The following is a 22,863-nucleotide window of genomic DNA, read 5'->3' on the forward strand; positions in this document are numbered from 1 at the left end:
TGTTTGACATGCAGTCGGACACGTCACATGACAAGCTAAATTGCTGCCCATTTCTCTGAGGAGGTTGAGAGAACATACTGTTAATAGATACATTTGAGCCATGCTGTAATCATGCATACCTGTCAACCTGTAGACTCTCTACTTCGGATGACGTCAGCTGTATTATAAGCCTTATTTCAACCATTTGGAGACACAGTTATTGTGGTACAAGAGCGTGACTCCATATTAGGACACAATGTTCTGCCTGGGTTTTTAGCTCCTGAGTGGTAAGAGGCCACTTATGGTAAGAATTGTGCTTGGTATAATCCAACATTATGGGGGTGTCCCAGGTGGGCTGGCTCCCAGCTGGAGCACCCACACCATGGGTACCATGAAGTATGAAATCTTAGCACCTGGTGATGTCATCCTTCCTGACGCAGCAATTGGAGACGAACAAGGACGAAATGCAATATTACCTCTAACGCTTGCCATCTAGGAAATGGCAGTGCTCAGGAAGACTAATCTAAATATTTTTGTTAAACAAAGGTCTCATGGAATATCTAAAGGTAGCCCGGTCCCTTCCTCCTCACTTCAGTGTCTAAGTCTCACCCCTCCATATACAGGAATGCAGGCAATACTCTTCCACACTCTGTGAAGATATCGTCACCTCCATCCTGTACCAAGCTAAACCAGGGGCATTCAAATGGATCGCACTTTTCTTTGATAATTAATACCGTGAGACAAACTTTAAGGGCAAACATCAGAAGATATCTGCTCCAGCATATACAGAATTTCCTTTTCGATGCTTGCATTAGATGTTTGCTTTATTTACCCTGAATATTCTCTTACGCTTTTATCATGAGGTTACTGCTTCATTCAAGCCCAGACTAGAGTCCATGATATTTCCCCATACATACGTTTTGCCATTACTTTACCCTTCCAAACCTGAGCTAACCAGCTGCACATGCAGAAGTGGAGGTTTTTTAATAGCCTGCAGTAGAGAGATTGTTTGCCTAACTCGAGGATCTTGCTAAAATACCTAATATAGCGCTATCCCACTTGCAAATAATAATGTTTCTTTCTACAGTTTGCTTCCTGTGAGTGCATGACATCTCAAAAATCTACTCATATGTTTCTAAAACCCTTCATCAAAGTTTTGAATAAAAACTTTAAACTACAGATTGTTGCCGCTCCTTTTTTCTTTGAATGACCGTCTCCTTTCCTTCCATCCTCTGCATGCCTCTTCTATCTGCACACAGCCTATTCTAAGTTGTGTGTATGTTTGCCTTAATATATGTTTTTGTATTTCTGCATATTGCCCACATCTCATCTCAAAGATCATAACCTATCTTCCTTTGAAAGTCATACCCTGCAACCTACCTTATCTCCTCTAGCTCATTTAACAAGCATTTGCAATGCAATAGGTCTCGCATTTACGCACGTTTATGCTATTGGCATTGTAAATGACAATGCCTTTTATTTATGTTTTAAAAACGAAAACAAAAATAAAAGGCATTGTTATTTGCAATGTCAAAAATGCATGGCTAAATTTATAAGGTCCCAAATGCGAGACCTATTGGCTATGCCAATGCTTGTTTATATCTATTATCTGACACATTTGCAAAAAAACACATTTTGAAGAAAACAAAATATATAGAACACACAATTAATTAAAGATCCTAAAGCTTACATAACCTAATCCTCTAATCTACCAGGTAATTTAATTACTCGTAGTTTGGTGTACCGCTGGTTTCCCACAAGGAGAATCCAGTACAACATTTTTGGAAACACTTCCATTCTCATTTGACACCGCTTTTTCATTAACATCATGCTTGTTTGTCATATCTTAGACCTGAGGTTCAGATAAAGACACCTCTCCCTGACAAGTGTGATCAGGGACAACAGTGGAGAATTCTTTTTGCCTGTCTGTCAACACATTCTTTTATGAAACTCTTGTTACCGCACTTACTGCATCTTGTATTTGTAACGAATTGTTTGTTACCGACAATGCCCCAGATAGCACTAGATTGCTATCATCCTAACACAGGTATATCAACATCATTAAATTTCAAGAGTCATATTTTACACTTTTAAACAGTTTCTCCTGGCCTGGTTTTACAACTACCACAGAACACTTATTGCACCAACCTCTTTTGTGTAATAACAAAGCACTTCCTGACACTCTTTTCACCTGAACAGGAGGCGTAAACTTAGATGCCACTTTGAAACCTCCATTGGGGTTTAACAATCCGAACCTAATCTCCCTCATGAACCACTTTGGGTATAACGCGGTGTACCTTGTCATGGGGAACTTAGAGCGAGGGGGTGTGGGGTGGAGGCAGGAAAAAACAACTAGGAGGCTGAAGACTGATCACGCTAGAGAGCAAAAATGGGAAACCCTCTTCAGAGAAGACCCACGTTTCTAAACCTACATCCGCCACATGAAACGCCAAGGGGCCAAGTCACTGTTCAGTATGTAGCATTGACTGTGGTGTACATAAGGCCCATCTTTTCTCGCCCGTAATTCACCACTATAGACTCAAGTCCTGCCTCTCTTTCCACAGTTGGCAGGCACAACAACAATAACCTGAAAGAAATGTTTGATCAGATGCTTCTAAACACCGACAGTCCCCCAGTAAGCATTTCACTCATTTTAAATCCTCTGGGACTCTACAGTGATTACAACAATATTTACAAGTCACATTTTACAGACAAATTGGGCACTCCTTTGAAACCCTTTGTTTTATGAGGTGCACTATGCGGTATACGAGGTCTAAATCTGTCAAGAGAGAAAGCATAATCTGGCACAAAAAGGTACGTTTCTCCTTAAAATAACATAACCTAACATCTACAATTTTCCGAGATTTTCTCGTTGGAGTTCCCCATGAGTATGTAAATAAGTCTGCAATAACTGTAGGTTTGCAACCACACTCTTACTTCCTCTAGTTATAGCTAGTCTATTTTTAGAAAGTAGTAGACTTCAGATCACGAGTATGACGGCACAAACAGGAACATTAATGACTGCAATGAGGGAATTATTTAACAATGTTTAATATGAAGTGGACAATACTTAAAGAAATAGGACGCAAATAGGGCCATTGTTTATTATATTTATATTAGACACATTATATAGATACATCTCCTACCGAGTCCTTTTCACAGGGAATAATTTATTGTGAAAGACTGCTTAAAACCAGTATTTATTTTTTAATACTCAAAACATTGAAAGTTTATGCTTGTCTTAAGGTGCAATAGAATAAGTTATCACTCTTGTCATGTGTTAAAGAACCTTCCTTGCCACACTTGTATGGTAGAAATCCTTCTTATTATTCTGTACCCTTTCTGTGAAAAGGGATTGTCCATGCTTCGAAGAGGACTTGGTTCACATTGACAATGTGTGGGATAGAGACTACAGAGTACAGAGGGAGCAACCCTGTGCCCGCAGTACCAGACATTAGCATAGTGTGCAGCGCGAGATCAAAGATTAATGAATGAGGTTGTTTTAAAAGACTGCAGAGAAGACCAGAGAAGTAGAATCAGGCCTAGAATGAAAGGTGCATAGGGTGTCCAGGAGACACGTAACATAGCCTGATGAGGATTTTCGAGGGAAAAACAAAACACTCCACAGTACCGCCTCTTTGCAAGCAGGCAGCTGCCTCCGATGCACACGTTGCTGCAGCTGCTGGAAGCACATACATTAAAAGGAATACTAAGGTCACATTAGCTTGATTAAGAAGGATCTTTGCAAATACAAACTAAAATTCTGCTGAAGGATAACGAAATTAATAAGTAATGGTATGGTAACTATTCCCTATGGATGGTGCCCTCGTTCTCAGATATTTGTTTTATCCATTGTAAAGATCTCTGTTAAAATATCATGCCACTTAGCCAATCCAGATGTCAAATAGAATATCACTCCAAAACCATTGGGGGGGAAGGAGGGGTACAAATAACAAATACTAAAATGCAGAGAGCCTAGCTATTCCTTCTGGACCATTGTTTTTGGGTGCAATCATATGTCATATTGTCATGTCATAGGTGTAAAGATGCTTCTCTGCTTAAATTCAAATCAACTCCCAACACATAGGTGGGTTACACGACCCCCCAGCCCCCACCGTGACAAGTATTCTCTTTTATTTACACACAACACGCCAAGACTCTGTGCCCGGGATGGCAGAGAGATTCCCATAGCTTGGCATAGAAATAACAGAGGACAAGTAAAAATTCGGACATAAAAATTGGAGACTAAGGCTTCATGATCACTTTTTTCATCTGTGTAGTGCGTGTTTCGGGAGACCAGGCAGAGCAGGCGAGCACAGATTATGCGAGGTCTTTCTTTCAGAAGTGCTGTTTACAGTTCCTTCTAAAATCGAAGATTAATGGGGCCTGTCGGATATGATCGCTGGGGCCCTTCCAGAGCATGCCTGTTTCAGGGTGTAAGACTTTCTGAATATGTCCAGCCTGAGTGGAAGTTGACCTTTTAAAGTTTTGTTTCTACTAGAATCAGACGTTTTTAAAGCTTGTTATTCAGATTTGTTTGTTTGTATCGCATAATAGGTGAAGTTCTTTCCCTAACCTATGCACAAAGGAGATTACAGTACAATACTTCCCAGCTGGTGGTTTAGATCAAACAAAACTAAAATAACCCGACCTTGCGAAATGTAATTTAGCGTTCATGTAAAGCGCTCCAATGTCCTTGGGCCGAGTTGGCGCTATATAAAACTGCCAATCAAATATATATGCTAAATGTGCAGTAACTCCTTCTAGCTCAGCGTCCTCCCGCTTTCCCCCGGGTGGCAACGATGCCATCTGGACTCTGCCAGCGCCAACACAGGCCCTGGGGCTCAGCGCTGACAAGGTCAATCAGAAACAGAGGCATAAGAAGGTCAAGGGAAGAAACAAGACATGGAAATGTGTCTGGAGACAAGGTGTACACGTAACGTCCGCAGGACTCTGCGTGCTAGCAGGGCACGTTCACGCAGGGCACTACGGTTGTACGTGTTACACACCAGGGACACTGGCTTCGGAATTCAACTGACCCCGCTTTAGCTCGCGCGCTCTCCACGCATTCATGGAGAAAAAAAATGTGAACAGACCTGATGATGGCGGGCATAACTCCACGCTTCAAGAAACACCACAAATCAGCAGCAGCATTTGATAAACAGAAAGTACAAGCCCGCGAGCAAAAGAGATGCCGTGCGTAGCACACCTGGACAGGCCTGCGAGCAAAAGAGATGCCGTGCGGTGCGCGTGCACATCGCCTGTCCAGGCGCGCACATGGTTTGTCTCCCTTCGAGCACCAAACCGACAACAATAGTCTCGCAAAGGCGAAGCAGCGCATGCGCTGCGTTCGCTAGGCAAGACCTAAAAATCACATCCACCATCAGCTTGAACTCACATAATCTCCCTCCCCCGCTAATAATCACATCAAACCCTTACTAATATAAACCACCACAAACACAATGCAGTAAGTGCATGGATTGGTGTCCTTGAGGACACAAGACTACTCCCAGTAACCAACAATAACCACTAACTTTGGGTTCCAGAGCAACATGCTGCCTGGCACAAAGCACTGCGCTGCCTCACCAGGAGTAGTAACTGCTGTGTAAGAGCACTTACAATACATTAGCACAATCTTCATTCTTTTGTCCAGCAGCATGCTATCTATGTCTGGATTTATTAGTTTAAAGAGCAGCGTCTATCATTGAGAACTTTTTATTGTTTCTATAAACCAAAATGTAATTTCGCACCTTGTAATTTTAATTTTTCATTTCTTGATTTTGCATAAAGCTATTTTCTAGACATCATTTGATACAAATCAAGAAAAAAATATAAAATGATGCCTATAAAATGATATTTTGGCAAATGTAAATTTTCAGAACATTTCTAGAAAGTCACATTAAATGAAATTCATTTACTGTGCATCAGGATTGAGCATGTTTACGTAATCATTTCCTGATTAATCTTTCTCCAGAGGAATCACTTGTATTTCTTTGTCCTTTGATATGTCTATCAAATGCCAATTTTAAAGGGTGTACATTGTGATTTACCAGCCAACCTTCAACTTCAGTTTTATCAATAATGTAAAGTTATTATATTATTTGTAAGGTGCATTTCGGCAAATTACAGAGATGTAAACAGAAGGGTTTCTAGTTTCCTTTTGAATCTGATCCTTGGCATGGGAATCAAGGCAGTGAAAGCTCACCTTCATTTTATTTTAGGTCGGTAGCTTGACATTTTTATTAAGCTTTGAAAAGATAGAGCGCTGTCTTGTATGTGATCAAGTTTCAATATTTCCTGTAAGAACAATAGGCTAGTACATAGCTCGCTGTGCCACACATCTTTAAAATTATCTCAGAAGGAACAAGTAGCCGGTGCAAGGAAGACTAGACATGATCATGCAAATTAGTTAATTAATCTGCAAGGTCATTAGCAGGACTCACAATTATCAGGATAAAACAATAGTTCAATTTAAACTTAATCAAATAGCATTTATATAGCACAGCACTGTCACCCCTGGGGAACCTGGGCACTGAGGGTGCTACGACTCAGTCAAAGACCCAGGTCTTGAGATTTTTTTCTGAAAACCCTCTAAGGAGTGTGGTGTTCGGAGATGGAGAGGCAGGTCATTCCAGGTCATGGCAGTGATGTAGGAGAAAGATCAGCCCCAGCTGCGGCGGATGCGGGGGGTTGCACCTGCTAGCTCGGTGGAGCATAGGTGTCTTACGAGTCGATGGAAATTCAGCTGATGGTTGATGTACACTGGCCCTAGATTGTGTAGGACTTTGTAGGTGTGCGTGAGGATCTTGAACTGGGATCTCTTCTAGATGGGGAGCCAGTAGAGATGTCTGAGGCGGGGGCTGATCTGGGTCCTTTTTGGGAAGGTCCAGAAGGAGTCTGGCTGCCGCATTCTGTATGGTCTGCAGTCGTCTGAGGAGCTGGACAGAGATGCCAGCGTAGAGAGCGTTGCTGTCGTCGAGGTGGCTTGTGGCGAGGGCCTCCGTGATGGTTTTTCTGGTGTCGTTGGGATCCATTTGTAAATTCTGCGGGTAGTGTGTAGAAGCAGGCGGAGGCGACTGCGTTTGCTTGCCGTTTCATGGTCAGTTAGCTGGCGAGGATGATGCCTAGGTTGTGTGCCTGGTCTGTCGGTGTGAGTTCAAGTTCTGTTGGCCATCAGTAATCAATACCTTGATGGTCTTCCCTGCTGAGGGCGATAGAACCCCTGGCCCTCAACAGCAGGGGCGCGTTCCTATTCTACACCTCTCTGATCCCAATTGGATACCTCTGTCCATACTCTCAGGGCCCACTAAGCTAGCCCATGGGGAATCCTTCTCCTCACCGGGGATACCATCTGTGCAGCACCTAACCTTACTTTGCTCACAGATATCTCCCAGTAGGCAGACAGTACCACCATGGCCAACACAGTGGTGTGGCCCATTCCACCCCGAGGTGTGAATCCTGTCCTCATCCCAAGGGCAGCTCTATCCACCCAGACTACAATCCACAGTGGCCACTGACAGCTGTCAGTGACAAGAGCCTGGCCCCAAGCCTTTAAGGGCTCGCTAACCTCTCTGGTCACTCAGAGGTGGGGGGGAGGGGGGGTGATAGACCCAGGTGACTGCCACCCTTTATCCACTCTCCCGCCCATCAGTTCAGGGGTGGAATTCTGAGACTGGTCACTGAGCACAGGGTATGTACCCTGAGGTTAACCAGGAGATGGGGGTGGGCTGTCCCACAACCAGTCCTCTCCTCTCGGGTCCTGTACCTTTCACTGTGGAGAGCTGACTCTAGACTCCAGAACTCTCAAGACACTTGTGGCAAGTGTCCTGCACAATTCTCACACTAGTTTAGGGGTGCTAAACTCCAATTGGTCCCCCAACCCAGGGTCTGAGCCCTCAAGGCTGAGCAGGTGCCTTGCCACCCCTCCCCCCAAGGAAACACATTCCTCATGTGTTGTGTGAGAGTCTGCCTGGTGCAGGTCTCCTATCCATCTGACAGAGCATGGAGTTTCCCCAAGCCAGAGTTGACCTCACCAGGGTCAGTCCTGGGGTGCTCTGACCTCAGAGCTGGCAACCCCTGACTCCCTTGTCCTCCCACTTCAGACTGTCTCCCCCTCTCATCCTCCATCTGGACTTTTGCACCCTCCCTTCTGGAGTGGTGCTGCCAGACACCAGAACTGGTGGGACGCTTGTGGAGCCCCCCCCCCCCCACCTCTCCTGACACTATGGAGTCCCGCTCAGGGGATGGCATCCAGGTACAGACTAGGCCCCCCCTCCTGGATCTCCCACGGTGGACTATTAGGACCTGGCATTGGGTGTTTGGGCAAACTGGGCCTCTGCCCACCCCACCTCTCCTCCCTCCCTGAGAAGGGACATGGAACCCTCTGTCCGTCCCATTACACTGGGACCTATCTGGGCTACTGCGAACCTCCTTCGGTTGGGGAAAACCTAAGCCACCCTCTTCAAGATCACTCTCAAAAGCTTCTTCAGACCCTCTGGTATCCACAAAAAGGTCTGCCTCCAGTGCAAGCTCACACTCCACTGGGTGTAGGCATGGCTCTGGAAAACCATGACTGAACCTATGCTCTCCAGCACTCAAATTGTACAGCCCCTCACATGTGTTAATCAAACTGCCCTGCATCCCACCATCCAGTGCCTTGAACAAGTACCCCACATCACCCTCCTGATACTGGTGAGACAGTATCGGATTGTCCCTGAAACTTAACCCACACTTTTCTGGGGTGTCTCCATACTTCCTTACGAGGGCTTCTATCATGGGGGAACACCCCTCCCTGTCACTCCCTTATAGAGCCAGTAGAGTGTCCCTCCCACTGCTAGGAATATAACTGCCTGTGCCAGTTCCCCAATCCACCGCAGGGATCCTGCGCACCTCTGGAGGTACCTCATAAACCTTACCACCCTGGTGTATGTCATCTGCCTCCTTGCAGTCAGGCACCAAGTATCTGGGTATTTGAACCTTTTCTGCAGTTTTCACTGCCACCATCTGAGCTGGAGTCAGCCCTCTTGGCTTTCAACTTCAGCTCCTTCAGACTGAGCTCCTGAGCAAAAAGAACTTTCTTCCCCTTCAGGGCCAGTCTAATTTCCTCCAAAACGTTTTCTCCCTCACCGGCTTTAACTTGAGCTTTACAAGCTCCAACTTGAGCTTCCTGGCTCGCTGCCTATGCAGCAGTCCCTCTGGAGACAGGCCTGGAGAGGAAACAATGATGTTGGCTCTGGAGGGAGCTCTTCCACCATTCTGGCTTGCCCCCGCCCCACAGGTGATGCTTGTTTCTCCTTCTCCATAACATCATCCTCATCCTTCCTGGCTGCCAACCAGGCCCTCAGCACCTTTTGCAGCTCTTCCTTTCCAGTGAGGTCTTTATAAGAACACTTTGAATCCCTGAAAAACGTTTTGAGCTGAGGCACCAACCTCTCCTGCTCAAACATTAACTCGGTAGGTACTGCTCATGGCTCACCAGACTGAGACATGATTGTGGTTGAAACTCGAGTTGCAAAAACATAAGAGAAAAAAACTGTGTGCTGGTACGTAATGGTCTGCGATCAGGTAGTAGTGTACACCAATCGCTGTATGTCACGTACAAACCCAAGTCCTATCCTCACCGCTAACCAACAGTGTTAGAAAAGGGGGGTCTCTAGTTGGCTGTGGCTTGTACCCTGTCCAAGTAGAGACCCTTCCTTCTAGTCGGGGTAAGGGAGTTACACAGCCAAGATAACCCCTGTTCATCCCTTTGGTAGCTTTTCACGAGCAGTGAGGATTATCACAGAGGCAATTTGTATACCGTTTGTGCACACATACAGTAACACAGTGAAAACACCACAAAAGGACTCCACACCAGTTTAGAAAAATAGCCAATATTTATCTAGTGAAAAAACAAGACCAAAATGACGAAAATCCAACATACATAAATCGAGATATCACTTTAAAAGATGTAAACAGTTCAGTCCATATGAAACAGTCCTCTGCACACGCTCACAGTGTATCAATTATATCAATAACAGTGTGACAAAAGCTTGAGCATTTGCTGGAACATGCGCGTCAGTTTCTTCACAACAGCCTTAGCCAACACTTGTTTCGTCGTGCTTACAGTAGTGCGCAGTGACTTCTTCAGGGCTAAGAAACAAACAGTAGCACAGAATTGGGAATGAAAGGTATGCAACAATAGCATACAATGTCAGTTTCCCATTGTGACAGACTAACTTTGAAGGATCAGCTCGTGTTGCCTACTTGAGCCTGTGGAAACTCATGCTGTCTTAAATATGTCACCTGGGTTGTTTAGTGACAAAAACGTTTATTTTAATAAAAATGATAATACTCTTAGATAAAATATACTTGTCCGGAGTTGAGGCATGCTTGTTCCTTGTGAGTCCAGATGTGACATATAAACCTAAACAGTCAACCATGACTTTGTTAAAGTGAATTTAACATAACAACACCCCCTTAATGTTGCCTGGTACCCGAAGGTATGTAATAAAAATAAAAATACCTATACTCAATGCGTGAAAAGGAGGAAAAAGGAGGAAAAATAATGCAAGTTTATCGTGCTACGGTGACCAAATCTGATCAATATGCACTGCAATCCTCACTCAGTACTAGAGTATACCTACCTGCGTATTGCCCAGGAGCGCCAATACCCTATAGAACCACCTACCAAGCAGTTTCATATAAAACTATGGATGTGTCACTTTTTAGACGAAAACAGGCGCTGGGGAGGTGAGGCTCCAGAAGAGCAGAGCGATGCTTCTGTTACTTACTCTCAGGGAAGGTGATGCATCGGTTCATTACTCGAATGAAAGGTGATGCATCGGTTCCTTGCTTCCAGGGGAGGTGATGCGTCGGTTCCTTACTGCTAGGCAGGGGAGGTGATGAATAATTTTTCCATTCACACAGCCTCAGTTTCTTACTGAAGCCCAGCATTGATGATGAAAATGGCATACAGGTGCAAGGCTTCACGCACCGGAGGTGATGCGTCACTTAGTGAGGCTTTGCGTCGTCTGGCGTCGGTTCTGGGAAGCTGCGTGATGAGGCTTTGCGATGCTTCGTGTCGTCCGGCGCAGGTTAAATAGAGCTGTCAGCTGTGCGGCGGGACTTGGTGAGGCTTCGCGTCATCCGGCGTCTGTTACGAGGAACTGTCAGCTGTGTTGTGGGACTTGGCAATGCTTTGCGTTGTCCGGCATCGGATCCAGGATGTTGCACGGCAAGGCTTTGTGAGGCTTCACATGGCTTCACTCCAATTCTTACAGAGATCAGCTGCAGAACCCACTTCTGAGGCCCTATGACTGGAGGGGGGCACCTCACAGATGGCAGAGTCGCAAGAAGTCTTTTGGGTACCTGAGAATTCTTAACAAGAGGCAAGCACAAACAAGCCTTTGGAGAACCTTGGCAAGCAGGATACAAGAAAGCAAAGTCCAGTCCTTGTACTCTCCAAGACAGAAGCAGCAACTGCAGGCCAACCCAGGAAAGCAACACAGCAAACGGGCAGTACTCCTCCTGACGGCTCTCCAGTTCTTCTTCTTGGTAGAGTCTCCTCTTGATCCAGAAGTGTTCTACAAATGTGGGGTCACAGGTCCAATACTTTTACCTCTCTCTGCCTTTGAAGTAGGCATACTTTAAAGGATAGTCTTGGTAGTACACAGGTTCTGCCTTGCCCTGTCCTGGCTCCAGACACACTACAGGGGGGTGGAGTCAGCATTGTGAGAGGACAGACACAGCCCTGTTCAGGTGTCAGTGACAACTCCTCCCACCAGTCTAGCTCAGGAAGGCCCATCACCCTGGTGGTGGTCAATGAAGCTATGCAGGGCACACCTCTGCTCTCTCTATTTGACTGTCTAGAGTGAATGCACAAACACCCCAACTGTTAGTCTAAACCAGACGTGGATTCCACAGGCAGGCAGGCAGGCAGAGGCACAGAATGGTAAAGCAAGAAAACACCCACCTTCTAAAAGTGGCCTTTTCAAATTTGAAATTTAAAAACCAACTTCATTATAAAATGTATTTTTAAATTCTGAGTTCAGGGAGCCCAGACTCCAAATCTCTCTCTCTTCCCAATAGAAAGGTACACTTGTAAGATGTTACAAGGCAGCTCCAATGATAACCGATAGGAGAAATAGTCCTTGCAATAGTGAAAAGCGAAATTAGCAGTATTTCACTATCAGCACATGTAAAACACACCAGTACATGCTCTACCGTTTAAATACACTGCAGCCTGCCCATGGGACTACCTTGGGCCTACATTAGGAGTGCTTTATATGTAGTAAAATGGAAGGTTTTCGACCTGGCAAGTGGGTGCACTTGCCAGGTCAACATAGCAGCTTACAACTGCTCACACAGTCACTGCAGTGGCGGGTTTGAGGCATGGTTGCAGGTCTACTCATGTGGGTGGCACAATCTGTGCTGCAGGCCCACTAGTAGAATTTGATTTACAGGCCTGGGGCACCCACATTGCACTTTACTAGGGACTTACCAGTAAATCAAATATGCCAATCATGGATAAACCAATCAACATTACAATTAAGACAGAGACCATAGGCACTTTAGCACTGATCAGCAGTGGTAAAGTGCCCAGCATCCTAAAGCCCACAAAAAAAGGTGAGAAAAAATAGGAAGAAGGCGGCAAAACGTTTGAAGATAGCCTTGCAAAATGGGCCAGGTCCAACAGTCTGAGTTCTGTCGGCCATCAGCTGTGGTCCCAGATGGAAATGTTCTTCTCGAAGATCAGTACTCCTGTCTTGTCAGCGTTGAATTTAAGGCAGTTGTACCTCATCCAGTTAGCTACGTTGGTCATGGTGTTGCAGAAGTTGGTTCTGGCGGTGGAGGGGTCTTTTGAAAGTGAGAGGATAAGTTGAGTGTTGTCTTCATATGAAATTATGTTGAGGCCGTGGGATCTGATGATTTCTGCGAGGGGGGTCATGTAGGTGTTGAAGAGGGTGGAGCTGAGGGATGATCCTTTGGGTACGCCGCATATGATGTTCCTGGGTTCAGAGGTGAAGGGGTGCAACTGGATGCTCTGACTGCATCCTGTCAGGAAGGAGACGATACACTTGAGGGCGTTGTCGTATGTCAATGTTTTGGAGTCTGTTGATGAGGGTGTGGTAGGAGACGGTGTTGAGCGCTGCTGAAAGGCAGAGAAGGATCAAGGTTGCAATCTCTACGCAGTGGAGGAGGATTCTGATGTCTGTAGTGGCCATCAGGGCGGTCTTGGTGCTGTGGTTGGCATGGAATCCTGATTGGAAGGTGTCCAGTAGGTGGTTCTGTTCCAGGTATTCGGTGAGCTGTTGGTTGATGACCTTCTCAAGTACTTTGGTCGGGTAAGGGAGCAGGGAGATTGGGCAGTAATATTTTGAGTTTGCTGGGGTCGGCGGAAGGTTTCTTTAGAAGGGAGTCTGACCTCTACTTTCTTCCAACAGTGCAGAAAGACTGCTGTAGAGATGAAGGTATTGATGATGCCGGGAAGTTCTGGGCTGATTTGGTTGGATCCGAGATTAAAGAGGCGGTGGTTACAGGGGTCAGTGGGTGCCACAGAGTGGATGAATGAAATCATGGCTGAAGTAGCCTGGGTGGAAAGCGAGGACCAGGTGGTGATCATTCAGCTGGTATGCGTTGGTTGGCTGAGACTGTTGAGTGCAGAGGATTGTGGGTTGAAGTTGTTGTAGATGGTGGCGATCTTGCTGTGGAAGTAGTCTGAGAGAGTTTTGAAGAGTTCTTTGGTGTGATTGGCTGCTGTGTTGATGTGGACTGTGATGGCCTCTCTCTTGGCTTCTCAGATGCGCTGGGGGTAACTGCGTAGGGCTGCCTTGAAAGTGGCTGTCGGCGGGGTTCTTTGAGGGGTGCTGTCGTTTCTTGAGTTGGAAGCAGTCGCGCTTGATGGCTCTGAGCTCTGGGGAGTACTACCTGGGTTGTTTTGAGGTTTAGTTGGATTTTGTTGGTTTTTTCAGGGCAACTGTCAGCTGCATCAATATTTATTATGCTCGTTATTGTATCTTCATTAATCTATTTTTGGCTCTCCAGTCGTTTCTCTCCTGGAATATTGATAGGAGTTGCAATGTATCCCATATTTGAACTCCATATGTGACCACTTCTGCTTCTTAATGCCCACCATATAATGTAAAGTAGAGATAGGATTTGACTATACAAAGGGATAATGAAATGAAATGAAGACTTCAGAGTTCTGAGTGCGGTATATTTGTGATTTTTCCCCTTAATATCTTGGGGGTAGCTTGAGGAAGATATTTTTACACCATCCACGCAGTTGTGAATGAAATTGCATTTTATCCGCTGCCAATTTATTGCTACATCTGCTATGTATGGGGATCCTAATGAGATGAACTGCTGTAATGTCGGTCACCTGAATTTAGTGAATATCCAATAAATCAGTAGGCCTTACAATACAAGACATTCTACTAGACTCTGGTATCCACCATCATTGCTAGCACACTCATAAGCTGAAAAAAGAAGGGACTATGGGTTTTAGAAGAAATATCTGAAAGGAGAAACTTTCAATGGTTCTAATTTGTAGTGGAGTTGTTCTGTAGACGTGCATTGACCAGATCGCAAAGATTCGTAACTGGCGATTTCGGGTTCATTTTTTTTTACCGCAAACAGTTCAGATAACGGGGAGCTCCTTTGGGGGGTGGCCTAAGAATAGCTGCAGTCTTAGTGACTTTGATCTGAAGCAAGCTTTTAGGCCGCAATAACGAAATTGCTGTCAGAACATAAATTAAAGGATAATATTGCAGTATGTCCAGCTGTTCTCACTCCATTTCTTCCAGTAGTACACTTTATTAATTCTCGTGTTAGCAAATACTTTTTGATTTTACTAAAACTATACGCTTAAAATACTTCCCTTTAGGGGCTTTCAGACATTGGTCTGTTATTATCATTCACATTTACTTCCATCCTATGAAGCATACAGCGTGGGGCAGTGGGTCAGCCCACTTAAGCGAGTGGTTAATTTCAGTGTAAGAGACAGCATTCTGCCCTTTCACAAGGAGCATATCACTTAATTTCACGAGCTATTATCGCAGCGAGTGCTTATTGGGACCAAAACAAATCTTTTTGTTTCTAGGCAAAATACATATTTTTTTTTAATTGAGGGCCTGGAAGCTTCCCAAACAATAAAGTTTTGAAAAGATCATTAAGAAAACGACCACAGACAATTCAAAAGGCTGCCAGCCAGCACAAGGCATATTAATATTTATTTTTTTACCAAGTTTTATATAGCGCAAAATTGACCCGACGTTATTGGGTGCCAGAGCGCTTTACATAGCACCAGTTGCATTACATGAGGACACATTCATTTTTTGTTAGGCACTGGGGAGATTAGGTGATTTTCCCAGAATCACAGGATGTTCAGCGTCGTTGCTGAGACTCGAACCCGGTTCCCCAGATTCGAGGTCGACCGCCCTAGCCGTTAGGTCAACTCCTCTTAGCTTTGCAAGTGCTTGTTTTTCTATTGCATTGACTCACATTCACAGCAGTCTAAATGTCCTATTTTTGCCCAGCAATTACATAACCTTACACTTGTAAAACAACATTTTAATGTAATGTTGTACTCTATACATGCATATGAAAGTGTTGACATGCATTTTCTTTAGAATTGTTCTCCAAAGAATTGTATCAGCATTCCCACCATACTCATCACATGGCAACTGCCGAGTGTGGCCTTGAATGGTTTCCATTTTAGGATGTTTCTCTTTAAAGAATGCTCGGTATGTGGAACAGAAGGTCCATCACATCTAGCAATCCATCCCAGCAGCATTTGACTGTTTTGTCAGGGACTTCGCAGAAGATTCATGGGTGGAATCAAATACGATCACTAGTAATTCCTCAGGCCTATCGAACCGGGACATGTTGGACTGACTGCTTCTATCGGAGTGTGACCAGGACTGGCTTGTATATGGGTAGTTCCCGACTGAGGTGGCATGATGCACTAGTATGTGGCTACAAAAAAGTACCATAGAGATTACAGCAAAAATGCCATCCTTCAATTTTGTTTCACAGGTTTTCCTCCTAGCCACGTGTAAAGCTCTCAAACTACAAGACACAGCTTCTAAGGTACGAGGCAAAGGCAGTACAGGGCGGGCTCAACAATTCTCTTATGCCAGGAGCCAGATGAATCCAGGCCCACTGTCCGATTACTCTTTTGTCCCTCTTCTATTATGAGCCTGGAACCACAGAGGGCGACTGGTTGGATGGATAAGAAGCTCTTAAAATGTATGGTTTTAAGTGAAAACAGGCCAGGCCTCCGTCTTCTCCCCAGGTGAACAGAGACAGCAGTCTCCTACTCTTCTGTTCTTTTCTTACTCTAGTTGTGTTTGGAGGTGGTGGAAGCTACAAGATATAGCAGTTCCTCAGTAGTGGTTGCTGGAGGGCACTCAACTGATCTCTGACTGGTTGCAACTCTAGGTTGTTGTCCACTTTTGAAGCACTCTCCTAACCTAAGGAAAAATATCCCAGAATGCACTATTGTCATCCAAAATGGGAAGAATCCAGTGCCACTGTGAGAAACTCTCAATAGGGTATCTTCTTAGCATGAGACCCCATTGCGATAGGAGCCACCATTGAAGGTAAGCTTCACACTAAATAGTTTGGTACCATAAGCATGCTATTGTGAGAGTTCTGCCAGTCCTTTATGCTGCCCATCTGGTTTGTCCGTGATCTCTTATTTCCTCATATTCCAGAATAACTAACCACATCTTATAATTTTCAACTGAACTCGAACCAAGCTGTGTCTTGGCATTTTTTTTCTCAGCTCGTTTTTATGGACTTTTCCAAGATTCCAACCGTTTCCAGTCAGTTCTATGGGGGTATAGCGATAGACCTGGCTATATTTCACAGTTTTTAGTATATCGGTTTGGATTAGATAATATGGCATGGTGCTTATTTGTATGTTTTGCTAGCCCGCCAAACTGATATTTTTATACCTGAGAAGCCATCTCAGAGATCAAAGGGGCGTGACAGGTGTCAAAGGTAAAGCTTTATTTTGATGCTGAACTTGTGCTTTAAAGCACAGGTTTGATCACCCCAATAGTAATGACTTGTGTTTTTCTATAGTAGTTAAATCATATCGGGGTTCTTATGTTAATGTTATTCAAATCACTGGTTCTCGTTTTATCAAACTGAAAGATGAAAGGATAAGTTACTCTTGCTAGGATTCTATGCACGATTTAAGCAGATTTTTCTGTAGTGGCAAAATGACCGTCAAGTGTTCTTCAAAGTATGTCACTGTCAGCAGCAAATGCTATTTACGTCTGTTTGTTTTTTTAACCATTCATAGCCTTTTCCTCATGGCTACCTCTCGCTATTAGAGATGTTTTATCTAGTCATTCCTATACTTCCATTCAATGTTCCATGCACCTCTGGAACACACCTGCATGTAAGCAGCTGCTCAAAAGAGAACCTTGCCTTGAAATCTTGTTCTGGCTATGACACAGTGAGGTAAAAACAAAAAAGCTACAAAATGTAAAGGGGTAGTCCTTGAATTAGTCTCAGCCTTTGTTAATACTCTGGGCAGCACTCCAATCCATCGGCAATGCATCAGGAGTCTTCCAGGACTTGTGCACGCAACTGAGGAGGTCATGAGCATATAGATGAATGAGGCCAAAGGCAGAATTCCTTTAAAAGGTTATGGAACCTCTTTGTTACTTGCAATATCCTTACCATGCACCGCAGGGAGTACTTTATTCCTTATAATACATGGTTATACCATCACTTTACCCACAAATCACAAATCCTTGGTTCATAGCTCTTTCATATGAAAAAGAGAGCATGTTTGCAAACACAAAGAAAAAAAACAATGTACATTGCAAAATTAACCACATCAAAACATCTGTTAAATGTTGCAAAAAGATATTGGCATCAATTTCATACAAGTCAGTTTCTTAACAAAAAGGCATTGTAGAAAGATGCAGAAAGGTTCTAACTTTTATAAAATTACCTAAGGAGTGCACAAAATAAACAGGTTGCTGTAAAAATCTACTTTCTGCATGCCACTGTACAGCTAGAAAAACAGGGCAGAACAAAGAAAAGCAACGAGCTGCTTTAATTGTGCTCCGTGGCCTGGCCTGCCTTTTCCCCTCAGCTGCTGGTTCTGGCACTAGGCATTGTGACTACAGAACTAAACTGTAATAAGTTATTACAGTTATGTTCTGACGTAATTTCTATATAATATGAGACTGTGTACTTCACAAGTCACCTACTATAAAGAAATTAGAGACTGGTTTTTATATGGGTTGCGGAATCCCAGGTATTAATAAAGCAATTACTTAGTCGCTCAATTGTAATAATTTATTACAATTGAATTCTGACGTCACACTGCCCTCAAGAATGAAAGGCATTTCACAGAACATAACTGCAGCCACAATTTACACAAGCTAAATGGGAAATGGCTTTTCCATCTATTGATCTGTTTTTCTAAAATGAAAAGCATTCAGCAGGAAGGAGATATTTATGGCAACGTTACATTTTTTGCCACGCTATAGGTCATTACAGGAAAATGAGTCTCTTCATGTTTCAACGCATAATGTATTACAATTTGAATTACATCAAACTTATTCTAATATCTTTTGACAAAAAATGCTCAGTTTCTGGGAATGTTAAATTTGGCACTACAGGTTCAGCTTTTATTCTTCATGCCTGGAATTAATACAAAAGAGCAAGACGCCAAGGATTTATGCAGTTTGTTTGAAGGGTGTTTGTGTGACCATGTATTAGAAGATTTAAAATGCCCTCTGCTTTACATTAAAAATATATTGCAAGTCACCTCAGAGTTCCATGACCTTATAAAGGAACTCTGCCTTCAGTCTAATTCCTCTATATGGTCATGGAACTCCTCGGTGGCTCTGCACACTTTTCTAGTTGTGTTTTCTGCTAGTTGTTTTCAGTGTGACCAATAAGAAGCTGTCACTTGGTCTCAGCTCCAGCTCATCTGTGACGGTTGAATATAAGTTTGTTCAAGAACTTTAAAAGAATGTATTTTGAGCAGGGTCCCTTTTATGCCGTGCATTAAATGACAACGTGCTTTTGTAAGTCAGTCAGGATTTCTGTTTATAGTGGCAAAGAGATCTACGTTATTTTTTTCAGTGTTACGATAGGTGAAAAACACAACCACTTACATTCTCAATGGCAGCACCAGTAGTTCTGGGTTAGGTTTTGTACTACCTTTAATTTCAGAATGGGGCAGGTTGAAAGCCACGGCAGGTTTCCAAAATGCAGATGACGAACCCATAAGTGACTGTGATTGGCGATTGGAGACTTTGATGTCACAATGAGCCACATAGGAGGAGCATTCAGGGGTTTTCTGTGCCGAAGCAAGTCCATTGGCCTGAGCGTTTTATTCAAAGACATCTATATACTAGAATGGAACGGAAAGGGGGTGCAGCTAATGACTCTGTGTGAAAGTCTCACTGTGTTGGATTCACAATTCTTCACTTGGCACATTGTGTTGTGCAATTTTTCCTGTGCAATGCATTTTTAGGACTCGGCTAGACAGTGCATTCACTGTCACAAAGAGACATGCTGTGTTCTATCTGTGGGCTTACAGGCCACCCATCTGCTACCATTGGTAAACTTCAGCGTCACTCTCATTCTGTTTGATTCCATACGTCATGGGTGTTGGGCGTCATGCCCTTTTCTTGTGTTTGACTCTCCCACAGCGCATGTACTAAGTACGTGTCTCCTTATACTGCTCCTGGTTTGCAGAGTTATTTGTGTCTTTGTTTTGAAGCCCTCCATAGGAATACTTGTGTTTTCAGGCCGACTCCCTTGTACGCATACAGTCCTACTACTAAAATGCATGCGCGTGAACATAAACAAATGCATTTTTTGAAAATTTATTAAAACACAAACATCACTTATTTATGTAAGTTCTGATGGCATTGAACGCTCACTCCGTCGTCAATCTTGCCATATCGCGAACACAAGCGGATGGTATTGGAGCACTTTAAGTGCTCACCAGTTACATTACACAATGACACATTAACTTTTGTCTCTGATCCTGCTCCAATTAAGGTTTTCTTTTCCCCGTTGCTTGCCCATCCCCTCCTGCTTCCCTGCTTGACCTGTCCCCCCACTACCTCTCTCGTTGCTGCTTTTTTTGCACAATCCAATGGTATCGGAGCACTTGTTCTTTTCTCCATCTTGCCATAGTGCTAACACCAGCTGATAGTAGTGGAGTGCTTTCAGTTCTCACCAGTTACATTACACAATGTTATATTCATTGTAGTAGGCAGGGAGAAGCGTAAGTTATTGGCCCAGAATCACAAATTGTTCAGCCAACCCAGAGATTCCAACCTGGTTCCCCAGTTCCCTTGTCGGCAACTCTGACCATTACGCCACATCCTCGCTTCACTGTAGAGCTCAACCGTTTCTCATTATCACTGCCACTGAAAAAAGTGCTATGATGCGGCCAGCGCAGGCCACTTCATCGCACTTTTTTGTGCTAGGAGGGGCAGGACAATAAACTCAACATGGGGGGGACGGGGGCAAAGAGACTCTGCCTTGGCTCAACATCCTGCGATGTTCAGCCATGCTCAGTGCCGGACTGGGAACCAAAACCGGCCCTGGCAAAGTGCTCGCGCCCCCCCCCGGGGGCTTGGGGGTGCTGCCGAGCTCTTTGCTAGGGATGGTTTTTGGCCGATTTTGTTACAGGGCCGATTTTGCAGCTATGCTTTAAAAACGGCACTGTAACAAAAACGGCCCCCACCCGTGTGGCGCACTGGGGGATTGCCCGGTGCCCGCTACAGCCAGTCCGGCCCTGGCCATGCTGAACCGCAGATGTGCTGCTAGACAACATGGCTAAAAGGCATTCACATTGACAAGGCCAATAATTCGGGCATTGCTGAGACCTATTGGCTTTGCCAGTGCTTGTTTAATGTTAGTTTGATTGGCAAATCTGCTTCCTTTATGTATGCTCGCTTAACCCCATTTAAAGTAAAGATGTGGATTTTCTAGCGCACCAGGCATGTAAAATCCTCTGAAAATCTTATTCCTTTGCTGCCCATAGATTAAGGTTTTGTTTGTACATTATTTGTGTTCACATGCCGCCTCAATACTGCCTGCTGATGCTCAAAGTAGTTTACAGAGCACAACATGTACACACGAGAAAACGGACCGTAAGAGAGACCCGGAAAGGACCGTAACCCGTCAGAGTCCGGCTTCTTAGCCCTGGTGCCTTCAGAAGCGTTCTTCCGCCCCTCGGTTTGTAGCTTGCATTCCTGTGCATGCTGAGGCTTTTAGGCCCTGTTTAGAATGGGAACATGAAATCTACAAACTCCAGAGTTCTAAGAGCCATTGTCGAAGACGTCAGGATTAGACTTTGATGTTTTAAGAGCCTTGGCACCCTTGCGAGCTATAAGACCGTACGATAATGTTTATTTGTGCATCGTGAGGTACCGAGAGCTTCCATGTTCAGCCCGTAGTGGAAGGTTATCCTGACCACAGAGGCCTGGTGAAAGGAAGGGCAACAGAAAACACAACGATTGCACGGCATTGGCTTGAATGTTCTCAATGAAAAGAAATAACGATGATGATAATATCAGGCATTTTATTAATACTACCATACTTCTGTGTGACCCAGAGCACACAGTAAATTATTGCTGGTCTTCCAGACACCTGAACATCCTGCAACACTTCTCCTAAAGATGTCTCATTATATCCATGTCTCCAAAGATGTTTAATTATATCCATGTTGATGTTTAGCTGAAGATGTGCTTGATGCTCACTGATCCATGTCCCATGATAATTTGCCAAGTGTGCTCCTGTGCTGTGCATGTGCAAAAAGAACTGTTGATGAACAGAATGCAGAACAATGTCATACATTCACCCCAGTACAGAGATCTGGGCCTAAATCCATCGTTTTTTTGCTCACCATGCCTTTCCAGTTTGAACCCAGCCATATGCAAATCAGTCTTGACCCTGTGCCCCATGGGAACAGACCAGCTCGAACTGCCAGGCCCTCCCTGAACTGGAAACAAGCATCCTAGGACCGGTGTTGGGGTTTCACCCCTCTTCAGCCAGGATAGCTTGATTCCCACTCGGGGTGACAAATGCAAAAAGAACTATTGATGGACAGAATGCAGAACAATGTCATACATTCACCCCAGTACAGAGATCTGGGCCTAAATCCATCGTTTTTTTGCTCACCATGCCGTTCCAGTTTGGACCCAGCCATATGCAAATCAGTCTTGACCCTGTGCCCCATGGGAACAGTCCAGCCCGAACTGTCAAGCCAGGTCCTCCCTGGACTGGAAACAAGCATCCTAGGACCGGTGTTGGGGTTTCACCCCTCTTCAGCCAGGATAGCTTGACTCCAGTGGCATGGAGAGCACGAGACCCACGTCTGGGCATACCGTCCCACTCGGGGTGACAAATGCAAAAAGAACATGTGCATGTGCAGTGCGTCTGCAGAAAACAGTGGGATGCAGCAGGAACCTAATGCAGGAACTTGAGGCAAATCGACCCTGAAGCAGTAAAAATGCCCCCGATCCTCACAAAGGATCGATAAACGCAAAAATACAAAATGATGCACGCCTGTGCCCTGACGCTTGGCAGATTAGTACCGCAGAGCGGTGGATACAGGAATGATGAAGATGCGGACATCACACAGACAATGTCACTTCTGCCCACAATAAACGATGCCCATGGGTGCTGCTAGTACATCTGCTTTTCTTTCACTTTGATTGGTGGGGGGGTGGGACTTTGTGGTGAAAGGTTTCCATGGGTCAAACACAATTTTATTTCCATTTTGGAAAAGTGTTAGTAGTACTTTACCTGCATTTCAATACACAATAGTCAATCAAATGGTAAAATTCATATTTATTTTCTCCATAAATGTGCACTTCCAATAGATACGGAGCTCACTGATGAACC

The 22,863-nt window shown here is 44.5% G+C and overlaps 1 protein-coding gene across 1 annotated transcript in view; it reads left to right on the plus strand.

The window, feature by feature from the left end:
* Positions 1-22,863, plus strand: part of FBXW4 (F-box and WD repeat domain containing 4) — a 609,765-nt gene that overhangs the window by 573,056 nt on the left and 13,846 nt on the right. The gene's annotated exons all lie outside the window — the stretch shown is intronic.

Source organism: Triturus cristatus, chromosome 1_2, assembly GCF_964204655.1.
Source record: "Triturus cristatus chromosome 1_2, aTriCri1.1, whole genome shotgun sequence".
NCBI classification, from domain to species: domain Eukaryota; kingdom Metazoa; phylum Chordata; class Amphibia; order Caudata; family Salamandridae; genus Triturus; species Triturus cristatus.